The following is a 22,468-nucleotide window of genomic DNA, read 5'->3' as shown; positions in this document are numbered from 1 at the left end:
GAAACAGGTCAAGCAGAGCATACTGTTAATGAAGGTCCTCGTGGAAAAGGCTGCCTGACACAAAATGAGTTAAAATCTTTATTGTGTCTTGACAGTGCACATGAATCTATGATGATGATAAATGTTCTCATTTAGGACTTTTCCTTTCCCTGAGACATTTTACATGTTCTCTCCAATTTGCTTTGAATTTCTCAAAAGACATATGTTCTCAGAAGAAAGGCTCTGCTTGCTTTTCATTAAGTTAGATCTTATCAGAGTGTTTGCATGTGGCATCACGTCTAAACTATTAATCTTATGGCAGGATATTAAAGGGGGGGAGGGGAATCCCTTAACAGGCTGAAGGCCATTACACTTGAGAAAGCGCCCTCAGCACCCAGCTGTGAGAACCAGCCTAGGACCTGCAACTGGGATGATTAATATGACGTTCCTGAATTGGGCACTTTAGGCAGGGAGGTGCTCTCCTTAGGAGGGTGGGCAGTGGACAATGCACACTGAGATGACTTGTGTGCCACTGGGTTGGAACTTGGTGCTGCTAGCTTGTTGACATGCAGAATCCTGGCAGGGCACCAGGGAACTTTTGTTAATTCTCAGTGACATAAAGACTTCTCCAGAATACAGGTTCGAACCAATGGGCAACAACATGGATCTATGTAAAAACGAAAAATAAAACAATTATACACCTCCACTATAACAGTTCTGTAACTACACACACACACACACACACACACAGAGAGAGAGAGAGAGAGAGAGAGAGAGAGAGAGAGAGAGAGAGAGAGAGAGACCAGTATATCTCAATGCATATATGCATGCACCTTCTAACAGGTAATATCTAACAGATGATAGCAAACTAGAATAAGAGAGGCCTTGGAAATTAGAGGATTCTGTACACTTTGAACCTTAACACTATAGAAAGCCTTTGACATTTGTTGTAAGAACACTGGGAAATCTCTGACAGATTTGAAGCAAGAAAATATATGTTGTTGTCTTTACTATGTTAGGAGGAATGGATCTAGGACATTCCCCCAATAAGTCTTTTATGTAAAATTGCATGACATTTTCATATAATATATGCACATTGCTGTCTATAAATTTTCTTCGGCTTGCTTTTAATACAAAAACAATATAAATATCATGTAAAGAGTTATTAAACTATATTGTTTAATGAATAATAATAAAACATTATACATATTTTATCAAGTACATTGGTTTAATTTTAATGGCATTTGTTTTTCTCACTGATTATTTCAAGGTTAAGTGATAGGAGGCTACCAAAGAAATCCTGTGGACCACCTTGGAGATAAGGAAGGTACAGAAACCTCAGGGACATTCAAAGCAATTACTAGAGATGTTGATGAAGATATTATTGTTATCGACTTCAGTTATCTGAATGTATAAACAGATAGATGATAAGGAATTTACAGAGACAGGAAAAGATAGAGCAGCCCAGACATGGTGAGGTGAGATAGAACATGAGTTGGCTTGTGGGTGTGCTGGGTTTCCGAAAGTTTGAGAAATAGCTCAGAATTTTCCTTAAAATTATTCTAGCTTTTCCTATGAAGTAAATGTCAAATATTTTACTTCTATTTCCAAAAATAAGGATAGAACAGGTTGCCAAGGGAATGCCCAAGTCAGTCATAAAGCATCTCCAAAAGGAGGCTCTATGGAATGGAAATGTTAATTCTTACCTTGCTGAACAAGCTCTCATGGAACCTTCCTGGGAGTAACATTTCTCCTGTGACTAAGAAAGACTGGGAAGATAATAACATGGGCAGAAAGGCAGGGATACTGCCAGCTCAACTCCTCAAGGCCAAACAGCCAGTCTCTTCTGTGCCTATGAGATTTGTAATTCATGCAATAAGAAGGATACTATCAGGTAAGGATTTCCCCCTTACTCGGAAAATAGAGGGCTATAGTGAGTGAGATGAATCGAAGTGGACATGAACTTCAAATTAGCAGTTCTCTTAAGTTGAAAGCTGGATACTGCCCACAGGCTTGTGTTCTTTGAGCCTCCATGGACTGGGAGGCATGGGTATACAGCTGGAGGGATAAAATGGAGCACGTGAAAGTCATTTTATTACCTGGGAAATAAAAGATAAATCCATAGGAACAGGTTGGCCTTGAGTAAGACTGGATTGACTCCAGTGTTTATTCTCTCAGATTGTTGTGTGAATACTTTTGTTTTAATTTTCATTGTGGTTCTTCTATTTATTGGTATGGATATGTACACATCAGCAACCTATGGGCAGCTATGTCAATGAAAAAAAAGTCTTTGCCTTCCCCAGTTTCTGTAAATTGTCTATAAATTCTTGAGTATGTGAAGGCCTTATGAGGCCCTCTTCTTTTCAGGGTGAGAATTTAACCAGACCAAGTATATGTAGGTGTTTTCCAGGTAACCTCAGCTACTGTTCATGCACGAGACAACGGTCATGCTATTCCCAGAGCACAGCCTTCTATAACATTAATTCTGTTTACTCGTTAAAAAGGGAAAACATTACATATAGCTTCCATAAAGACATTATGAATATTGAGTAAAATGAAAAAAATGCTAAAATAGCATTTGTTGTTTACAATAATTCCATATAAAATACTCTTGGTTTTATTATGATATGGTATCATTTTATTATTATTAAGGATAAGCTTGATATAAGTCCATTAGAGATTGTTAAGAAATTACTAAAATATATTATTTTATTAACCATGTAAATCTATACTACACGCATATATAAACAAAAGGATTTCACATAAGAAATTTTCTATTTAAAATAAAAACTATTATAATGCTTGATTTCATGTAAACATGTAGTACAACTTATTTGGCAAAAGAATAAAACAGAATGCTTCTTCTTCCATCTGTAAGGATGGATGGACACAAGAACAAGCCATACCTGAGACTCCAAAGTCATGTGTTGGAACAGTGACTTAGCTATTGTTTGTTCACAGAGAGGTAAGGGAGGTGTCCTTAGAGTAACCTATTCAGAAGTGTTGTTGTTTACGGTCTATATGACATATGGGCCTCTCTGGGAAGTGTCCCTATCTGATCTTCTGTCCCTTCTAGCATGTGACCTGCAGTCAGCCATCCCAAGGAACGTGCCCACCATTTCTTCTTCTTCAACAAAAATTTTAAACTGACGTATGCAGTATGGTTTATCTTAAACAAAGCATACTTAAGAATGTGCCTGCCCTTAAAGTGTTCTCCTATATTATTATGTTGAGGCCCTGCTAGTAACACCCAGCATTCCTTTGTTCGGAACTGTTAGAATAGTTCTGTGGATCTCCTGACATGTTGAAGGTACTAAATTCTCCATGTTTTTATCTTCCTATAGTATTTCTGACTTCGCATCCACAAAGAGGAGGACGCAAAGGAAGAAGTGTTTGCTTGCCTTCTGACTTGGTAACAGACCTTACTTGGCCTTTCTGATTCACTTAAGAAAAATCCAAGAGAATGTCTTTGTGAAGAATGTGGGGAAATTTACCTGAACAGAGGCCAAAATTTGGGCAAGAATCTTCACTAGAACAAGACAAGGTACTCCAAGGGGCCACATGACGGCTGAGTCTGAGATGGCCTGGGGTGCACGCTGTCATTCACTATGATCACTACCTCCAAAAAAAAATCAAACCACAACAACCAACAATAACAAAAAAACACCTCCTCATGGAAATTTCTCATTAAAGTGCCTCATTTTCACTGCCCTTGAGGAGAAATGCTCAACTTTTTTGGCCTGACTGAGCTCCTCATTGATTTTCAGCCCATTCACATTCATTATCCAATATTGTAGACACTAAAAATAAAAATGGTACTTGAGATTTCTAGTATTCAAAGATTCAATGAAAAGTCTAGAAACTTTTTCTTCTTGACCGTCAGATGACTCAGGTTAAAAACAATTACAATAGAACTTGTTGGGAAACGGCGGCACAGATCTTCCTGGTTGCTGCTACCACGGAGAGCTCTTGGGCAGCACCCCGCGAGCAAACTTGAGCCTCGGGACCACAGGTAAGACCAACTTTTCTGCTGCAAGAGACCTGTCTGGTGATCTCGGGACACACAGAGGCAGAATTCCTCTAGGACCGGACACCTCCTGTGTTTACCGGGAGTCCCACACCCGCGGATCCCGGCCCGCAGCAGCTCTCTGCTCCCAGACACCGTTGGAGAGAGACCCCACCGCCTGGTCAGGTGGGCACTCCTGAGGCTGCAGAGCGGAAGAGACCACCAACACTGCCCACCCCTGCCCACATCCCTGGCCCAAGAGGAAACTGTATAAGGCCCCTGGGTTCCCGTGTGGGAGGGCCCAGGAGCGGCAGGACCACTGCATCTGAGACACCTCCGGAACCTGAAGGAAACAGACCGGATAAACAGTTCTCTGCACCCAAATCCCGTGGGAGGGAGAGCTAAACCTACAGAGAGGCAGACACGCCTGGGAAACCAGAGGAGACTGCACTCTGCATACACATCTCGGACACCAGAGGAAAACACCAAATGCCATCTGGAACCCTGGTGCACTGAAGCTCCCGGAAACGGCGGCACAGACCTTCCTGGTTGCTGCTGCCAAGGAGAGCTCTTGGGCAGCACCCCACGAGCGAACTTGAGGCTCGGGACCACAGGTAAGACCAACTTTTCTGCTGCAAGTGACCTCTCTGGTGAACTCAAGACACAGGCCCACAGGAACAGCTGAAGACCTGTAGAGAGGGAAAACTACACGCCCGAAAGCAGAACACTCTGTCGCCATAACAGGCTGAAAGAAAACAGGAAAACAGGTCTACAGCAATCCTGACACACAGGCTTAAAGGGCAGTCTAGCCACTGTCAGAAATAGCAGAACAAAGTAACACTAGAGATAATCTGATGGCGAGAGGCAAGCGCAAGAACCCAAGCAACAGAAACCAAGACTACATGCCATCATCGGAGCCCAATTCTCCTACCAAAACAAACATGGAATATCCAAACACACCAGAAAAGCAAGATCTAGTTTCAAAATCATATTTGATCATGATGCTGGAGGACTTCAAGAAAGACGTGAAGAGCTCCCTTAGAGAACAAGTAGAAGCCTACAGAGAGGAATCACAAAAATGCCTGAAAGAATTCCAGGAAAATTATTAAACAAGTAGAAGCCCATAGAGAGGAGTCACAAAAATCCCTGAAAGAATTCCAGGAAATCATAAATAAACAAGTAGAAGCCCATAGAGAGGAGTCACAAAAATCCCTGAAAGAATTCCAGGAAAACACAATCAAACAGTTGAAGGAATTAAAAATGGAAATAGAAGCAATCAAGAAAGAACACATGGAAACAACCCTGGATATAGAAAACCAAAAGAAGAGACAAGGAGCTGTAGATACAAGCTTCACCAACAGAATACAGGAGATGGAAGAGAGAATCTCAGGAGCAGGAGATTCCATAGAAATCATTGACTCAACTGTCAAAGATAATGTAAAGTGGAAAAAGCTACTGGTCCAAAACATACAGGAAATCCAGGACTCAATGAGAAGATCAAACCTAAGGATAATAGGTATAGAAGAGAGTGAAGACTCCCAGCTCAAAGGACCAGTAAATATCTTCAACAAAATCATAGAAGAAAACTTCCCTAACCTAAAAAAAGAGATACCCATAGGCATACAAGAAGCCTACAGAACTCAAAATAGATTGGACCAGAAAAGAAACACCTCCCGTCACATAATAGTCAAAACACCAAACGCACAAAATAAAGAAAGAATATTAAAAGCAGTAAGGGAAAAAGGTCAAGTAACATATAAAGGCAGACCTATAACAATCACACCAGACTTTTCGCCAGAAACTATGAAGGCCAGAAGATCCTGAACTGATGTCATACAGACCCTAAGAGAACACAAATGCCAGCCCAGGTTACTGTATCCTGCAAAACTCTCAATTCACATAGATGGAGAAACCAAGATATTCCATGACAAAAACAAATTTACACAATATCTTTCTACAAATCCAGCACTACAAAGGATAATAAATGGTAAAGCCCAACATAAGGAGGCAAGCTATACCCTAGAATAAGCAAGAAACTAATCGTCTTGGCAACAAAACAAAGAGAAGAAAAGCACACAAACATAACCTCACATCCAAATATGAATACGACAGAAAGCAATAATCACTATTCCTTAATATCTCTCAACATCAATGGCCTCAACTCCCCAATAAAGAGACATAGATTAACAAACTGGATACGCAACGAGGACCCTGCATTCTGCTGCCTACAGGAAACACACCTCAGAGACAAAGACAGACACTACCTCAGAGTGAAAGCCTGGAAAACAACTTTCCAAGCAAATGGTCGGAAGAAGCAAGCTGGAGTTGCCATTCTAATATCAGATAAAATCAATTTTCAACTAAAAGTCATCAAAAAAGATAAGGAAGGACACTTCATATTCATCAAAGGAAAAATCCACCAAGATGAACTCTCAATCCTAAATATCTATGCCCCAAATACAAGGGCACCTACATACATAAAAGAAACCTTACTAAAGCTCAAAACACACATTGCACCTCATACAATAATAGTAGGAGATTTCAACACCCCACTCTCATCAATGGACAGATCATGGAAACAGAAATTAAACAGAGACGTAGACAGACTAAGAGAAGTCATGAGCCAAATGGACTTAACGGATATTTATAGAACATTCTATCCTAAAGCAAAAGGATATACCTTCTTCTCAGCTCCTCATGGTACTTTCTCCAAAATTGACCATATAATTGGTCAAAAAACAGGCCTCAACAGGTACAGAAAGATAGAAATAATCCCATGCGTGCTATCAGACCACCACGGCCTAAAACTGGTCTTCAATAACAATAAGGAAAGAATGCCCACATATACGTGGAAATTGAACAATGCTCTACTCAATGATAACCTGGTCAAGGAAGAAATAAAGAAAGAAATTAAAAACTTTTTAGAATTTAATGAAAATGAAGGTAAAACGTACCAAAACTTATGGGACACAATGAAAGCTGTGCTAAGAGGAAAAGTCATAGCGCTGAGTGCCTGCAGAAAGAAACAGGAAAGAACATATGTCAGCAGCTTGACAGCACACCTAAAAGCTCTAGAACAAAAAGAAGCAAATGCACCCAGGAGGAGTAGAAGGCAGGAAATAATCAAACTCAGAGCTGAAATTAACCAAGTAAAAACAAAAAGGACCATAGAAAGAATCAACAGAACCAAAAGTTGGTTCTTTGAGAAAATCAACAAGATAGATAAACCCTTAGCCAGACTAAAGAGAGGACACAGAGAGTGTGTCCAAATTAACAAAATCAGAAATGAAAAGGGAGACATAACTACAGATTCAGAGGAAATTCAAAAAATCTTCAGATCTTACTATGAAAGCCTTTATTCAACAAAACTTGAAAATCTGCAGGAAATGGACAATTTCCTAGACAGATACCAGGTACTGAAGTTAAATCAGGAACAGATAAACCAGTTAAACAACCGCATAACTCCTAAGAAAATAGAAGCAGTCATTAAAGGTCTCCCAACCAAAAAGAACCCAGGTCCAGACGGGTTTAGTGCAGAATTCTATCAGACCTTCATAGAAGACCTCATACCAATATTATCCAAACTATTCCACAAAATTGAAACAGATGGAGCACTACCGAATTCCTTCTATGAAGCCACAATTACTCTTATACCTAAACCACACAAAGACCCAACAAAGAAAGAGAACTTCAGACCAATTTCCCTTATGAATATCGACGCAAAAATACTCAACAAAATTCTGGCAAACCGAATCCAAGAGCACATCAAAACAATCATCCAACATGACCAAGTAGGCTTCATCCCAGGCATGCAGGGATGGTTTAATATACTGAAAACCATCAACGTGATCCATTATATAAACAAACTGTAAGAACAGAACCACATGATCATTTCATTAGATGCTGAGAAAGCATTTGACAAAATTCAACACCCCTTCATGATAAAAGTCCTGGAAAGAATAGGAATTCAAGGCCCATACCTAAACATAGTAAAAGCCATATACAGCAAACCAGTTGCTAACATTAAACTAAATGGAGAGAAACTTGAAGCAATCCCACTAAAATCAGGGACTAGACAAGGCTGCCCACTCTTTCCCTACTTATTCAATATAGTTCTTGAAGTTCTAGCCAGAGCAATCAGACAACAAAAGGAGGTCAAGGGGATACAGATCAGAAAAGAAGAAGTCAAAATATCACTATTTGCAGATGTTATGATAGTGTATTTAAGTGATCCCAAAAGTTCCACCAGAGAACTACTAAAGCTGATAAACAACTTCAGCAAAGTGGCTGGGTATAAAATTAACTCAAATAAATCAGTAGCCTTCCTCTACACAAAAGAGAAACAAGCCGAGAAAGAAATTAGGGAAACGACACCCTTCATAATAGACCCAAATAATATAAAGTACCTTGGTGTGACTTTAACCAAGCAAGTAAAAGATCTGTACAATAAGAACTTCAAGACACTGAAGAAAGAAATTGAAGAAGACCTTAGAAGATGGAAAGATCTCCCATGCTCATGGATTGGCAGGATCAATATAGTAAAAATGGCCATTTTACCAAAAGCGATCTACAGATTCAATGCAATCCCCATCAAAATACCAATCCAATTCTTCAAAGAGTTAGAGAGAACAATTTGCAAATTCATCTGGAATAACAAAAAACCCAGGATAGCTAAAGCTATCCTCAACAATAAAAGGACTTCAGGGGGAATCACTATCCCTGAACTCAAGCAGTATTACAGAGCAATAGTGATAAAAACTGCATGGTATTGGTACAGAGACAGACAGATAGCCCAATGGAATAGAATTGAAGACCCAGAAATGAACCCACACACCTATGGTCACTTGATTTTTGACAAAGGAGCCAAAACCATCTAATGGAAAAAAGATAGCATTTTCAGCAAATGGTGCTGGTTCAACTGGAGGTCAATATGTAGAAGAATGCAGATTGATCCATGCTTATCACCCTGTACAAAGCTTAAGTCCAAGTGGATCAAGGACCTCCACATCAAACCAGACACACTCAAACTAATAGAAGAAAAACTAGGGAAGCATCTGGAACACATGAGCACTGGAAAAAATTTCCTGAACAAAACACCAATGGCTTATGCTCTAAGATCAAGAATCAACAAATGGGATCTCATAAAACTGCAAAGCTTCTGTAAGGCAAAGGACACTGTGGTTAGGACAAAACGGCAACCAACAGATTGGGAAAAGATCTTTACCAATCCTACAACAGATAGAGGCCTTATATCCAAAATATACAAAGAACTCAAGAAGTTAGACCGCAGGGAGACAAATAACCCTATTAAAAAATGGGGTTCAGAGCTAAACAAACAATTCACAGCTGAGGAATGCCGAATGGCTGAGAAACACCTAAAGAAATGTTCAACATCTTTAGTCATAAGGGAAATGCAAATCAAAACAACCCTGAGATTTCACCTCACACCAGTGAGAATGGCTAAGATCAAAAACCCAGGTGACAGCAGATGCTGGCGAGGATGCGGAGAAAGAGGAACACTCCTCCATTGTTGGTGGGATTGCAGACTGGTACAACCATTCTGGAAATCAGTCTGGAGGTTCCTCAGAAAATTGGACATTGAACTGCCTGAGGATCCAGCTATACCTCTCTTGGGCATATACCCAAAAGATGCCCCAACATATAAAAAAGACACGTGCTCCACTATGTTCATCGCAGCCTTATTTATAATAGCCAGAAGCTGGAAAGAACCCAGATGCCCTTCAACAGAGGAATGGATACAGAAAATGTGGTACATCTACACAATGGAATATTACTCAGCTATCAAAAACAACGGCTTTATGAAATTCGTAGGCAAATGGTTGGAGCTGGAAAATATCATTCTGCGTGAGCTAACCCAATCACAGAAAGACATACATGGTATGCACTCATTGATAAGTGGCTATTAGCCCAAATGCTTGAATTACCCTAGATGCCTAGAACAAATGAAACTCAAGACGGATGATCAAAATGTGAATGTTTCACGCCTTCTTTAAAAGGGGAACAAGAATACCCTTGGCAGGGAAGAGAGAGGCAAAGATTAAAACAGAGACTGAAGGAACACCCATTCAGAGCCTGCCCCACATGTGGCCCATACATATACAGCCACCCAATTAGACAAGATGGATGAAGCAAAGAAGTGCAGACGGACAGGAGCCAGATGTAGATCTCTCCTGAGAGACACAGCCAGAATACAGCAAATACAGAGGCGAATGCCATCAGCAAACCACTGAACTGAGAATAGAACCCCCGTTGAAGGAATCAGAGAAAGAGCTGGAAGAGCTTGAAGGAGCTCGAGACCCCAAAAGTACAACAATGCCAAGCAACCAGAGCTTCCAGGGACTAAGCCACTACCTAAAGACTATACATGGACTGACCCTGGACTCTGACCTCATAGGAAGCAATGAATATCCTAGTAAGATCACCAGTGGAAGGGGAAGCCCTGGGTCCTGCTAAGACTGAACCCCCAGTGAACTAGACTGTTGGGGGGAGGGCGGCAATGGGGGGAGGGTTGGGAGGGGAATACCCATAAGGAAGGGCAGGGGGAAGGGGGAGGGGGATTTTTGCCCGGAAGCCGGGAAAGGGAATAACACTCGAAATGTATATAAGAAATACTCAAGTTAATAAAAAAAAAAAAAGAACTTGTTCACTTAGGTCTTATCTCTACTGAACTTTATTTGTTGGTTTCATTTTTCTCTTATTATTATTGTCTTTTGAGAAGATATTAAAGAATAGCTTCCTCTTTGTATAAGAAAGTGCTATTTTATTCTCTGTTGTCATTCTTCCTCTTAGCAAGACCACCCTGATTTTTCCCCCAGAAGAACATAGTTGCCCAATTAACTAAGTACCCTTAATTAGCTGAGGACACATGACTATGCTTTTGACCACAGGAAGTACTTGTGGAGAGTCTTCCTAGGAAAGTGTCTTGTCTGTCTTTGTCTTTCTGATCCTAGAAGTGCATATCATACAGCCTAAGCTTCTGTCGGCATGAAATATAAGGAGAGCAAGGGTTTAGATTTCAGAAGCAATAGACCAAATCTTCCAGTTTGGGACTATAATGTTTGTTTGTTGTGATGAGAGTTAGTTTCTCTTACTATCAAGAGTCTCTCAATAGAATGGTTCAAATGGGTTAGACTTTAATTCCTCTTTCACAGAGCGGAAATGCCAACTGAGTTCCTTGAAATCACCTAGGAGACCACTTAGCAGAGTCCAGCGCTCTCCTTAACATAGAGTTTTAAGGTGTAATAATCTTTACCATCTGAATCCAGTGGGGACAAAGAGAACACAGGAAGATTTAAGTGATGGCTGGACATCGCTATTGCTCACAACATTTGGATGTCCCCATACTTTCTAAGCCGTTCTCTACTGCTGGAATCTAAAATGTTAAAGTACAGCTGAGCTATGAAATAACCTTCTAATAATAAAAAGATAAGTGTTCTACACAAGTACAGTCACTCAGCATATGTTTTTCTAAATGATTAAACAATACACTTTCATATTGTTTAAAGCACTGCACTTGAGGTCTATGTTGTTGCTTATAGCTTAATTAACAGATTATTCCTTTCATAGCTCATTCACTGAATGACTGAATAAACGCTAAATTTTCTTCCAGATGCAAAATTCTAGTTTTGTTATTATTTCTTTTAATGCTGTTAAGGAGCAACTTAAGACAGAAGCAAAAGGTATTCTCTGCAAAGAACCTTGTGGTAGGTCCTGTAAGTATCTATCCATTTCCACAGGGTCCATCATAAGTTGTCACAGGTGAAAGGACTCTAGCCTGGTCGAACATGGCAAACATGGCTCTACCAGGCTTGGTCTTTCTCCTCCATTCCCTCTGCCTTGCTAAAACCCATTAGATTACATTCCTAAAACTAGTCATCAATATCTATTCCCACTTCCTCCTCTGGGAACTGATTAGGAAGTCCAGCCATCCAAAGCCCCCTTTGGCTCACCTAACTAACATGCCCAATTAAAGTTAAACATCTCATCTTAACATGGTATTTCCCCTTATACCTTTATAAACAGCCATGTTTATAAACATGCTATGACTTAGTTTGTCTCTTCTCTATCCAGAGACAGTCTTTTGTCTCCCAATCCCCATCTGGAACAAAAACCCCTTCTCCTCTCCCTTGCTCCCTTCCCCTTCTCCCTCATCCTCTATCTCCTGTCTTTGTCTCTTATTCCCTGACCTTTGGCCCTCTGGGGTAAATAAACATCCTTTGTGCTGAGAACATAGTCTTGGGTGTCCTGAGCTGACTTTGATGTTTCCTACAATATGGGAAGGCCAGGAGTTAGAGTGACTGGGAACAGTCTGATCAAGATCTGAAAAGAGTAAGTCGCTCATCAATTAAAGAGACAGAAGCAGCCACTAAAATTTCAACTTCAGAGAATATCGGTTTGAACACGGAAGGTTTTTGTTGACTAATAGTCTATTCTCTTACCTCTTCAGTAGAAGTCGTTTTCATAGGCTACAAGTCATATTAGTTGCGATACTTTTATTTGCAAGGAACTGACAACTTAAGCCAAAAAGACTTAGGCAAAGTATGACTGATGCATCCAAAGATAGCATTGTTTGTAGAGAGAATTGTTTGGATAAGAGCCTTGTTCCTGGTTCAAATGATGTCACCATACTGATTTCTTGATTCTATTTCTCTTCAGTTGGCTCTACTTTCTGGCCCCAAAGATGAACTGAGGTTCTGGCCTCTCACAACACAAAAGAGAAAAAAAATCTACTTCCCCATTCAATAGCCCCAGAATTGAGTCCTATTGTCCTGATTGGGTAGGTTTGGCTTCCATCCCTGACTATGACCAGGAAGTAGAATGAACAGATTAATTTAACCTTGCTCACATACTGTGACCTGTCGATTGAGGTAGAGCCAGTTTCATGCCAAGCACATGAGGGAATGTGGAGAGATCAGGACATTGTGTCCAGAAGAAGAACACGCAGGTAACAATGGACAAGAACAACAGATGCTTTAAGACTGCTAGATCCAAGGTGTGAAGCCTCAAGAGAAAAGAGTTTAGAGTGCATCCAGCTACCATGTCTATTTCCAAATCTAAAACCTTTAAGAAATGTGCTCCTGATCAGACTCTGCTATAGGGCTTAGAGTCCATCAACCTACATCTACTGAGTAAGCTTGCCGATCCCTCGAATAGAGCCACTACATACATGTGGAAGAAGGACCCACACATGATAATGGATACACTGATTGGGAGAATATGAGAGAAGAATGTTTGAAAATAATGAACACTGAATCCAAGTTTTAGAATGTGAGTCCTACCTTCCTGGGCAGGGACTCCAATGATTCACTGCCCTGGCAGTGAATGCGTTTTGCTCAGTCAAGTCCATCTGACCTTGGCTGTGTTCTCTGAGATTATTGCCATCACAACCACTCCCTCACTACAGACACAACTTCTTATTCTGTCCTGCAGAAGAGCCACTCTTGTGCAATGTCTTTTTTAAGACGTGGAGACTTGAGAGGACACCCATTCAGAGAGCTGAACCTCTTTCAGAACCATTCATTTGGGCTGGACCTGGGGATTATTTTTGGTGTTAACTAGAAACGATTCTTGATTGATGTCTTCCCCTCAGCTAATATGATATTCTAAGATCAAGCTTTTTCAATATATCAGTCCAGAAATGAACCTCAATACATTTTAGTACATTTTTCATTTAAAATGAAAGAGAAGATCAAATCATCCTGACTTAATCAAAACAGGGAATACTTGGATGATATAATGGAAATATTTGGGAACAACATTGGTTTCAGGTCATATTTAGTGTTTGGATATGCAATAGGCTTCACTCATTCATCTACTTCCTTTATGGTAATTCTATTTTCAGACTCGATATGATGACAAGAGTCATCATCAAGTACATCTCAGAATAACATTATGGGAGTCTTGTTCCTCTGAATCAAATTGAGATAACTTTGCAATGAAAAGTACACTAAGCACACATAACATAAAACACATGAGCAACCTTCCAAAGTCACCACACTAACATACTTATCATGTGAGAGGAAACCTGAAGACTGCTGGCATTTCTTCACCTTCTCTATTCTATTTATAGAGAAAAACCTGAAAGCTTAGATTCTTTGTATAGAATACTGAGTCATAGATATGAAATTTATAGTTTAATTTGGATATTATAGCCCCAAAGAAAGTGCAGGGCAGAAAACATATTGCCCAAATAATTTGAATTGATGGTCTTTTTCTATGAATACTGTTCACTCCTGATAATCTAGAAGAACAAAAAAAATTACATTAAAGCAGCAAGAAAACTGAAATTATAATGGCTGTACAAAAATCCACCAATGCACTATGGTGGTAAACTTGAAAAGTCAAATAGAGTAAGCCATAGTATCTAGCCATATGGACAAATTACCCACCTAGAAGTTTCCTGACGGTACTTTTAAAAGGAGATTAATGTTTAAATTAGAAGATTTTTTTATGAAGAGCAATTATCATCAATATGGGTAGGGCTTTATCTCATTAGTTGAAAGTTTTAGTAGGAAAAGACTGAGGTCTTTAAGAAAAAAGGAAGTCTAGATTTACACTGTCTTTGGACTTGAACTATGATATCAAATCTTTTCAGGGCTGTTAGCTTGTTGGTCTGTTCTGCATATTTTGAAAGGATAAGCCTCCATAATTATGCAAACCGATACTTTAATACACTGTCTCTCTGTTACACACACACACACACACACAAACGCACACACACACACACACACACACACACACACACACACACACACACACACTCTAATTTTTTAAGAATCCTAATACATACTAATGACTTTGGTGCTGTCACACTGGAAAGACACATATGTACTCTGGTTATGGTACCCTTAAAAATATGATATAAATTAAGGAGTTTGAAAAAATAATATACATTATTAAAAATAAAAGACATAATAATGTCTTGTAAGTAGGAGATAGGCAGTCTACCTGGTTTGACTTGAGAGAAGATAATCTTTTTTTCTTAAAGTTCTTATACTTTCTTTAACTGCATTTTTTTAAAATCTATATTTTCAATGTTATCCCATTTCCCCAGTTTCCCCTCTAGAAACCTGCTTCCCCCTACCCCCAGCTTCTATGAGGGTGCTCCCTCGCTCACCTACCCACTCCCTCTCACCTCTCTGCCCTGACATTCCCCTACACTGGGGCATCAAGCCTTGACAGGACCAAGGGCCAAGAGAGGACAATGTTGACCCCTACCTCTAGAATCACCTGCAATCCCTGGGCTAAGGCTATTACTCCCATAATTGAAGTCACACAAGGGGCCACATCATCCAAGCCCTTTGTGACTCACCTTCCTCTCGACACTAAAGTTTCTAGACACTTTTTCTGAAAATCAAGGGTCATATCTGCAAAGACTGTTGTGTCATATAAAATGACACACTCATGGGGTGGAGGAAATAGGGCAGTAGACATTTTAAAAGACTACCACTTGTGATTATCATTTGTGATTCCTCAAATTAGGAATCCAGTTAAATAGCAACATGAAAATCAGTCGCAGAATAATAGCAAATTAAGAAAAAATGTCTTAAGAAGGAAGGTTTGGAAGTAAATACTACAGCGAAGTAGCTTGGTTTGACCTTTGATGAGTTTTCTTTTATCTCTATGATCTCTACCTCTGCCACACCCATCTCTACAAAATGTTGGTTTTGGCGGTAAGGGATTGAACTGTTCGAGGAAACCACCCCACCAGCTGAGCTATATTCCTAGACTCCCCCTCCCTCTCTCCCCATCCCTCATCCTTTCCCGTCCTTTCCGCTCTATCCCTCTTCCTTTCCCCTCCTTTCCACTCTATCCCTCTTCCTTCCCCCTCATTTCCTCCCTCTCTCTCTCTCTCTCTCTCTCTCTCTCTCTCTCTCTCTCTCTCTCTCTCTCTCTCCCCCTCTTTCTCTCTCTTTCTGTCTTATTTTTAATTTCCTGTGCCAAGTTTTCATATGTACTTAGACTTAATCTCTGCATAAATCCGTCTATGTGATGATCTCATGCTGCCAAAGTAGAAGTTTAGCAGTAAATTATCAATTCTGGGTGAGCACTTTAAAAGTTTCTTCTAGAAATTTCTAGCTTAGCTTGCATGGTGATTTTTTCCCCCGTGGGATCTCCAAAAACAACTTATCTTGTTCTAGTAAAAAAAAATAAGTAAAAAACATTTTAAGAAAGGTTTCTATTTATTAAATGTATAGGCTGAATAAAAGAACACGGAGATTTTATGGCATTCCACCACGCAAAGAATCTTCTTCCATTTACTCAAGTTATTGTTGTTGCTGGAATTTTTGTCCAGTTTTTAAAATCATATACACATTGCTTATATCTTATACTTATTTGGGACAAGACCCTCATAAAGAGGGCTTTCTCCCACCAATTTTTAGTTTTTTAATATCTGCACCTATGAGGTTATTGATTGTATTCCTAATACATAGGTATTACTATATTATCATTACTTATTTTGAGACAAATTTCTCTAAGTTGCTAGGCTGGTCTTAAACTTGTGATCCCCTTGCTTCAGCCTCTGGCATTGCTGAAACAAGAAGGTCTGGGTCACATCTGGATGACAGGAATAAGATATATATATATATATATATATATATATATATATATATATATTTATGGATCAATAATCATTCTTATCCATTATTTCTACCCCAACTTGTTGGCTTTAATTTGTATCTTTGGATGCTCTTTAATCATCTAGGTCACTTCATACCTACTTTCTTGGAGTTTCTCAAAGTCCAGATGGTCCCTACTATATAAATCAAAGATAGGCATTTCACCTGTCTTCTACCACAGGCCTTTTAGACCGACTTCCAAGTGGGAGTGGTGGGAAGGGTGGTGCAAGGGGACCAAGCACTACCAATATTTGTGCCTCTTTAGCCTGAAGCAGTGTGAGCACTCATCACCTTAAAAGATACCAATAGACATCAATGGCAGTTAGGGCCACTTGCTATAAGGGGGAAATTCACACAGGAAGCAGGGGTAACCTTGGAAGTTATGGAAAGCCTTGCCGATAGATCCTAAACATCTAGGCAAATATCTATCACCCAAGCAGCCACAAATAGCCCATCATCACTGTCCCTAAGCTCTGAACTTAATGATCTTTTGATGAACTCAATAGTCCACTATGTCAAGGAGTCAATGACAAGGAAGAAGTCAGTCAGCCCCACCATTACTTCTGAATGGCTTTCAAATCCTATTTGAACCTCTTTCAGATATGTGGGAGATTTTCTTTATTCTATGCTCTTATAAGTTTTCTGTTTGGGACCTCTTAACTCAAATATTGCCAATTTTATTCTTCAGAGCACTGAACTGAGTTTGAGAAACACAGGAATGTACCTCCTGTTACATTATATCCTGTTAGTTGACCTTCATGAAGTTTGCATGTTATATATTACCATTACACCGCTCGAACAATTTTAATTTTATGTGTTGTACTGGCTGGGTATTGTGTGTCAACTCCACATGAGCTGGAAAGGAGCCTCCCTAGGGAAATGCCTCCTTGAGATCCAGCTGTAAGGCATTTTCTCAACTAGTGATCAATGATGGGAGGGCTCATTGTGGGTGTTGCTATTCCTGGGCTAGTAATCCTGGGTTCTATAAGAAAGCAAGCTGAGCAAGCCAGGGGAAGCAAACCAGTAAGCAGCATCCCTCCATGGCCTCAGCATCAGCTCCTGCCTCCAAGTTCCTACCCTGTGTGAGTTCCCTTCCTGACTTCCTTTGGTGACGAACAGCAATGGGGGAGTGTAAGCTGAATGAACCCTTTCCTCCACAACTTGCTTCTTGGTCATAGTGTTTTGTGCAGGAATACAAATCCCAACTAAGACATTTGTGATTTATTTTTGTTGATCTACTAGTTATTTATGAATCCATCTTTTTTATTTATGAAAATCTCTTTGACATTTTTATGTTTTGAAGAATATTTTTACTGAACATGGTATTAAGTTTTGAAAATCTTTTCCCCTTCAACACTTTAAAACTTCTTCTATTGTCTTCTGGTTTGCATTGATGCTCATGAGGAATCTTCTTTTTAGTTTTGTCAGTTGGTAATTTGTTTCTCTATGGATGCTTATAAGATTTTTATTGAAACACGATAGACTATGTGAATTTTTCTTGGTATACTCTGAGCTTGAATATAGTTGATGATATTTTAATTAAATGGAGCAACTGTTTGCCTATTATTTCTTCATATGTAATTCCACATTTCTGTCTTTCATAGGAGCAAGTTACCCATTTGTCAGAGCTGCATGTTCCTGAGAAATCGAGACAGCGCTGCTGTTTCTTTCTATGTAACCATTTGCTCAGATCACTCTCTATTGCTGTGTCACAAAGTTACCAACTCTTCTAACTTATGGTCTCTGTTTTCCATGTTAAGCCTACTGAGGAGTATTTTCACTTCTGATATATCTTTCAGATTTTACAAATGTAAAATGCACACTCAACACTTTTAAATGTCTGATTCCATTTGCGGCTTGGTTTCCTCTCAATTTTTAATTATATGTAGAAGGGCCTATTTTAACCACAGTGGGCAACTCTTTTACCGGCACATCAGATTGATGTTTGGATTAAAAATACTTTATTATTTGAGGCTATAGAGAGGCTCAGTGGTTAGGAGGGCTTGCTGTTCTTGTAGAGTAAGACTGTACTTTAGTTTCCGGTTTTCATATGGGCAGGTCCCACTGCCTGGAACGTGAGCTCTAAGGGACTTGACAATCTTTTCTGACATTTAGGGACATGTGCACACATGTGCCTCCAACACATAAATAAGGTAAAATAAACCTTTAAAAATATACATTTTATTGTTTCATATATAAAGTGTTTTTGCTTTATTCAATAAATTCTTTAAATTTATTTAATAAATTCTTTTTTGGTACCCCTACTTGGGTATTCCAGATATTTATTTCATTTGGGATGGTTCAAAATTCAGTTTTGTTCTAGGCCTCGAGTTTTCTGCACTTCCCTTAAACCTTCAAAGAAATATTGATTACCACAATTAAAAAAGTTTTTCAAGTTATCAATAAACCAATCTGCCACATCCTTAAAGGGCTTGAGCAACTTTTTCTTAAATATCCAATGAGTGGAAAACCAGAAAATATTTAATTGCTTTGCAAATGATGCACTTGTCTCCCAAGCAAGATTACAAGTCAGGCTTGTATGAAAGACCTCTGTAGCATCAACAGAATTGTCTGTGTTTTCTACATTATCCTTGCTTTACTTCTGAGCAGACACCGAGAGTTAGCTGTTTCTTCTAAATAACTCTCCAAATAGTTGTACGTCATCATGTTCCCATACAGCCAGCTCGTCTCTGAAGGAAACATTTATTTTCCTCAGCTTTTTCTTAAGGTGGAGCACGGCAGGAAGATGTTTGCTGAGCTTTCCTTCTTAATATTATGTGTGCTCCAAGATGGCTGAAGTCTCAGGAAAAAATCTCTCTGCAGCCCTTCCCCACCCGAGCCCCCATAGATCTTAGCTTGAATCTCAAATACCTACTTTCATCAGAGGACCACTCGACTGTTGCAAATGGCCTGTGGCAGAAGAATCTTTCAGAACCTCCTAGGGTTTCATCGAGACAGTCTTTTTGTAGCTTTATGACCCAGAAAGCATGACTCCTGACCACACTTTCAAATCGAACTGTGGGCTGGGGATTTAGCTCAGTGGTAGAGCGCTTACCTAGGAAGCGCAAGGCCCTGGGTTCGGTCCCCAGCTCCGAGAAAAAAAAAAAAAAGAATCAAATCGAACTGTGAGATGATTGAATAACAGCTTCCTGTATTGGGAAAAGAGTGTAGGCCAAAGCAAGGAAAGAAAGCATAACTCTTCTGAAGCATTCAGTACAGCTTCTTAACTGATAGCTTAGTAATAGAGACTGAACAGAAAATTCCAGGTTTTAAATACTTGGGTGAAACACCTGAAGATTAAGACTACCTTATGATCTGAACATTGTTTACAGATGAATTTTAGTTTTTTTTATAAAATCAAGCTTTGAGTATTTTACCTTTAAGGTAAGTTTAATATTACATCATCAATGTCTTATCATTATTAAAAATCCTGAAAAATCTCATTCACCTGTACCCTTTTGACTTTCTGTAAGAGCATCCTTGAGGGCAGTAGGCATCCACAGCCTAAGCCTGACAGTTTGTTTTAATTACACTGTAATTCATTTCCTCAAGCTATGACTTAGTTCTTTCCATCTCCCGGTCTAATCTACATAACCATATTAACAGAACATAGTGAAACATAATTCTCACTCATTAAAAGATGCAGATGCTAAATGTCATGCATTTACATTTTGAAACAGTGATTTCCTCCTATCTACTTGATCTTATTTCACTTGTAAGAAGTCATTTCCCAGGGGCTAATGTGTAGAAAAACCAGGGAAGTAACTTTACACTGAGTATTTTTCTTCAACCACATACAGAGATAAGAGTTCTGCTTGTGACTCCTTATTTGCAGTTAATGCCTCTGATGCCATGCGCTGAGCACTAGCCGTCCTCAGTTTCTGTCACCGATGAGAAAATGGTTGATGGGCAATGATTACTACTTGTTATCGTTTCAAGGTCTCTTTATTTCTCCAATGAAACCTGTCTCCCACATTTTCTTTACCTGTGAGATGACTCAAGGTTTTTGTCTGATGTGCTAGAGTAAGAAATTTATTCGTGCATCCGAAGGAAACGCTTTCCAAGGACTGTTGATTAGAAAAAGAAAAATGAGACCAAGGAATCTTAGGTTCAAATTGTCTAAATGTTCACAACCTATTATTTTATCTCTGTTCCTCTAAAACAAAAAGACAAGTTATTGACCGAAACATGGGCCTAGGAATTGGAATAAGCCAGGATCTGGATGGTTACTGAGGTGGTTTGAGTAAGAATTTAAACTCACAGATTTAAAAGCTTGGTCAACATGGAGTGGCACTCTGTGAAATGATTAAGAGGTGTGGCCTTGGAGGAACTATGTTGGGGGTGGGAGTGTGAGGAGGGTATGGGAGCCTTGAGATTTCAGGAAGCTCTTTCCAAGTCCAGAGTCTCACAGTTTTCCTGCAGTCTTCGGATCTAGATGTAGAACTCTCTTCTACCTCTCCAGCACAATGTCTGCCTGCTGGCCAACATGCTACCCGTTATGATGAAAATGGAGTAAACTTCTGAAACTGTACCTAAGCCCCAATTAAATGTTCTCTTTAAGAGTTGCTATGGTCATGGTATCTCTTCACAGCAGTAGGACGATGACTTAGATAGCTATTATATAGGCTTTGCCAATGAGGGAATAAATGTGAACAGAAAGTGCGAATCCAAAGTGAGTATCTTACTTTCTAATACTTGCTGAGGGTAGATGACTGTAGTCTCATGGATCTTTACTAATACTACATGGTATAGAGTGCTTTTCCAGCTTTAGCTAATTTTCATTAATTTATCAGGCTCACCTGTCATAATATATACATAAAAATAAATATTTTCTAAAAAAATGTAACATGACAGTGATCCTTCTGCCTCTGCTTTACATATTCATGGATTGTAGTCATGAGCCTCAACATACATACAGCATTCTTTGTTTCTATATTAGTATTAACCAGTTATCCAAATTAGAGGCCTCCCTTTCCATATGCTGAGGACTACAATTCCAGAAATGCCTGTACACTATAGATTCTGATTTATTCTCATTATCAAAGCCTCACAGATCCTGGGAATAAATATGCAAACATAACTTTTATTCACCAGATGTAATTGCCATGTTGGTGATTTACTGCTGAATAAGGCCACCCTTTCCAGCTCTTCCTAAAATCTGCCTGCCTGGTTCAATTCAGCTGTTCTGGCTGAAAACTCTCCAAGCTGACTGATTCAAACTGGCTTCTCTTGGCTCTAACTGAATTGCTCTGCTTGGAAAAACTGCTTTTGAATTCCACAAACAAAACTGTACTGGTTGCATTAACTGAACAGAATTGAATTCAACTAAATTCCTCTGCATTGACTGAGCATAATTGAACTGGACTCACTGAACTGCCCTCCCCTCTGAACTCCTAAGTAGCCTCTTTCTTGTCTGTTCTTATGAGAATTGGGTATATCCTACCTCTGACTCATTCTGTCAAATATTTCTGTGGTTTGTCACTTTGTTTGCCCCTCACTTAGACATCACTTTCAATAATGGCTGCTTCCTTCTACCAACTAACATTTCCTTCATTGTCTGCAATTATAGGTGTGAACTAAGGGCAGATCACACTGAGGTGGTTTGAGTAAGAATTTAAACTCACAGATTTAAAAGCTTGGTCAACATGCAGTGGCACTCTTTGAAATGATTAAGAGGTGTGGCCAGATCATACTGCAATCGACAGCTTGTTGTGACACCAGCTGAATCACAGACCTAGAAGGGCTTTGGATGTGATCCCTTGCTAGAGCAGCCATGATGCTGAATTAAATTTCCTCTACAATAATAAAAAGTCCTTTTTCTGGGTTGCTAAGATGAATCGTG

The 22,468-nt window shown here is 39.4% G+C and overlaps 1 long non-coding RNA gene across 1 annotated transcript in view; it reads right to left on the bottom strand.

Annotated features, from left to right (window-relative positions):
* Positions 1-51: 51 nt before the first annotated feature.
* Positions 52-22,468, bottom strand: part of LOC148002474 (uncharacterized) — a 98,437-nt gene continuing 76,020 nt past the window's right edge. Inside the window, exon 4 of the long non-coding RNA XR_015632958.1 lies at positions 52-646. This is a non-coding gene — a long non-coding RNA (uncharacterized LOC148002474). The remainder of the gene's footprint in view (positions 647-22,468) is intronic.

Source organism: Rattus norvegicus, chromosome 11 (assembly GCF_021556685.1).
Source record: "Rattus norvegicus strain SHRSP/BbbUtx chromosome 11, alternate assembly SHRSP_T2T, whole genome shotgun sequence".
In the NCBI taxonomy this organism is placed as follows: domain Eukaryota; kingdom Metazoa; phylum Chordata; class Mammalia; order Rodentia; family Muridae; genus Rattus; species Rattus norvegicus.
This window is presented reverse-complemented; position numbering and strand designations above follow the sequence as displayed.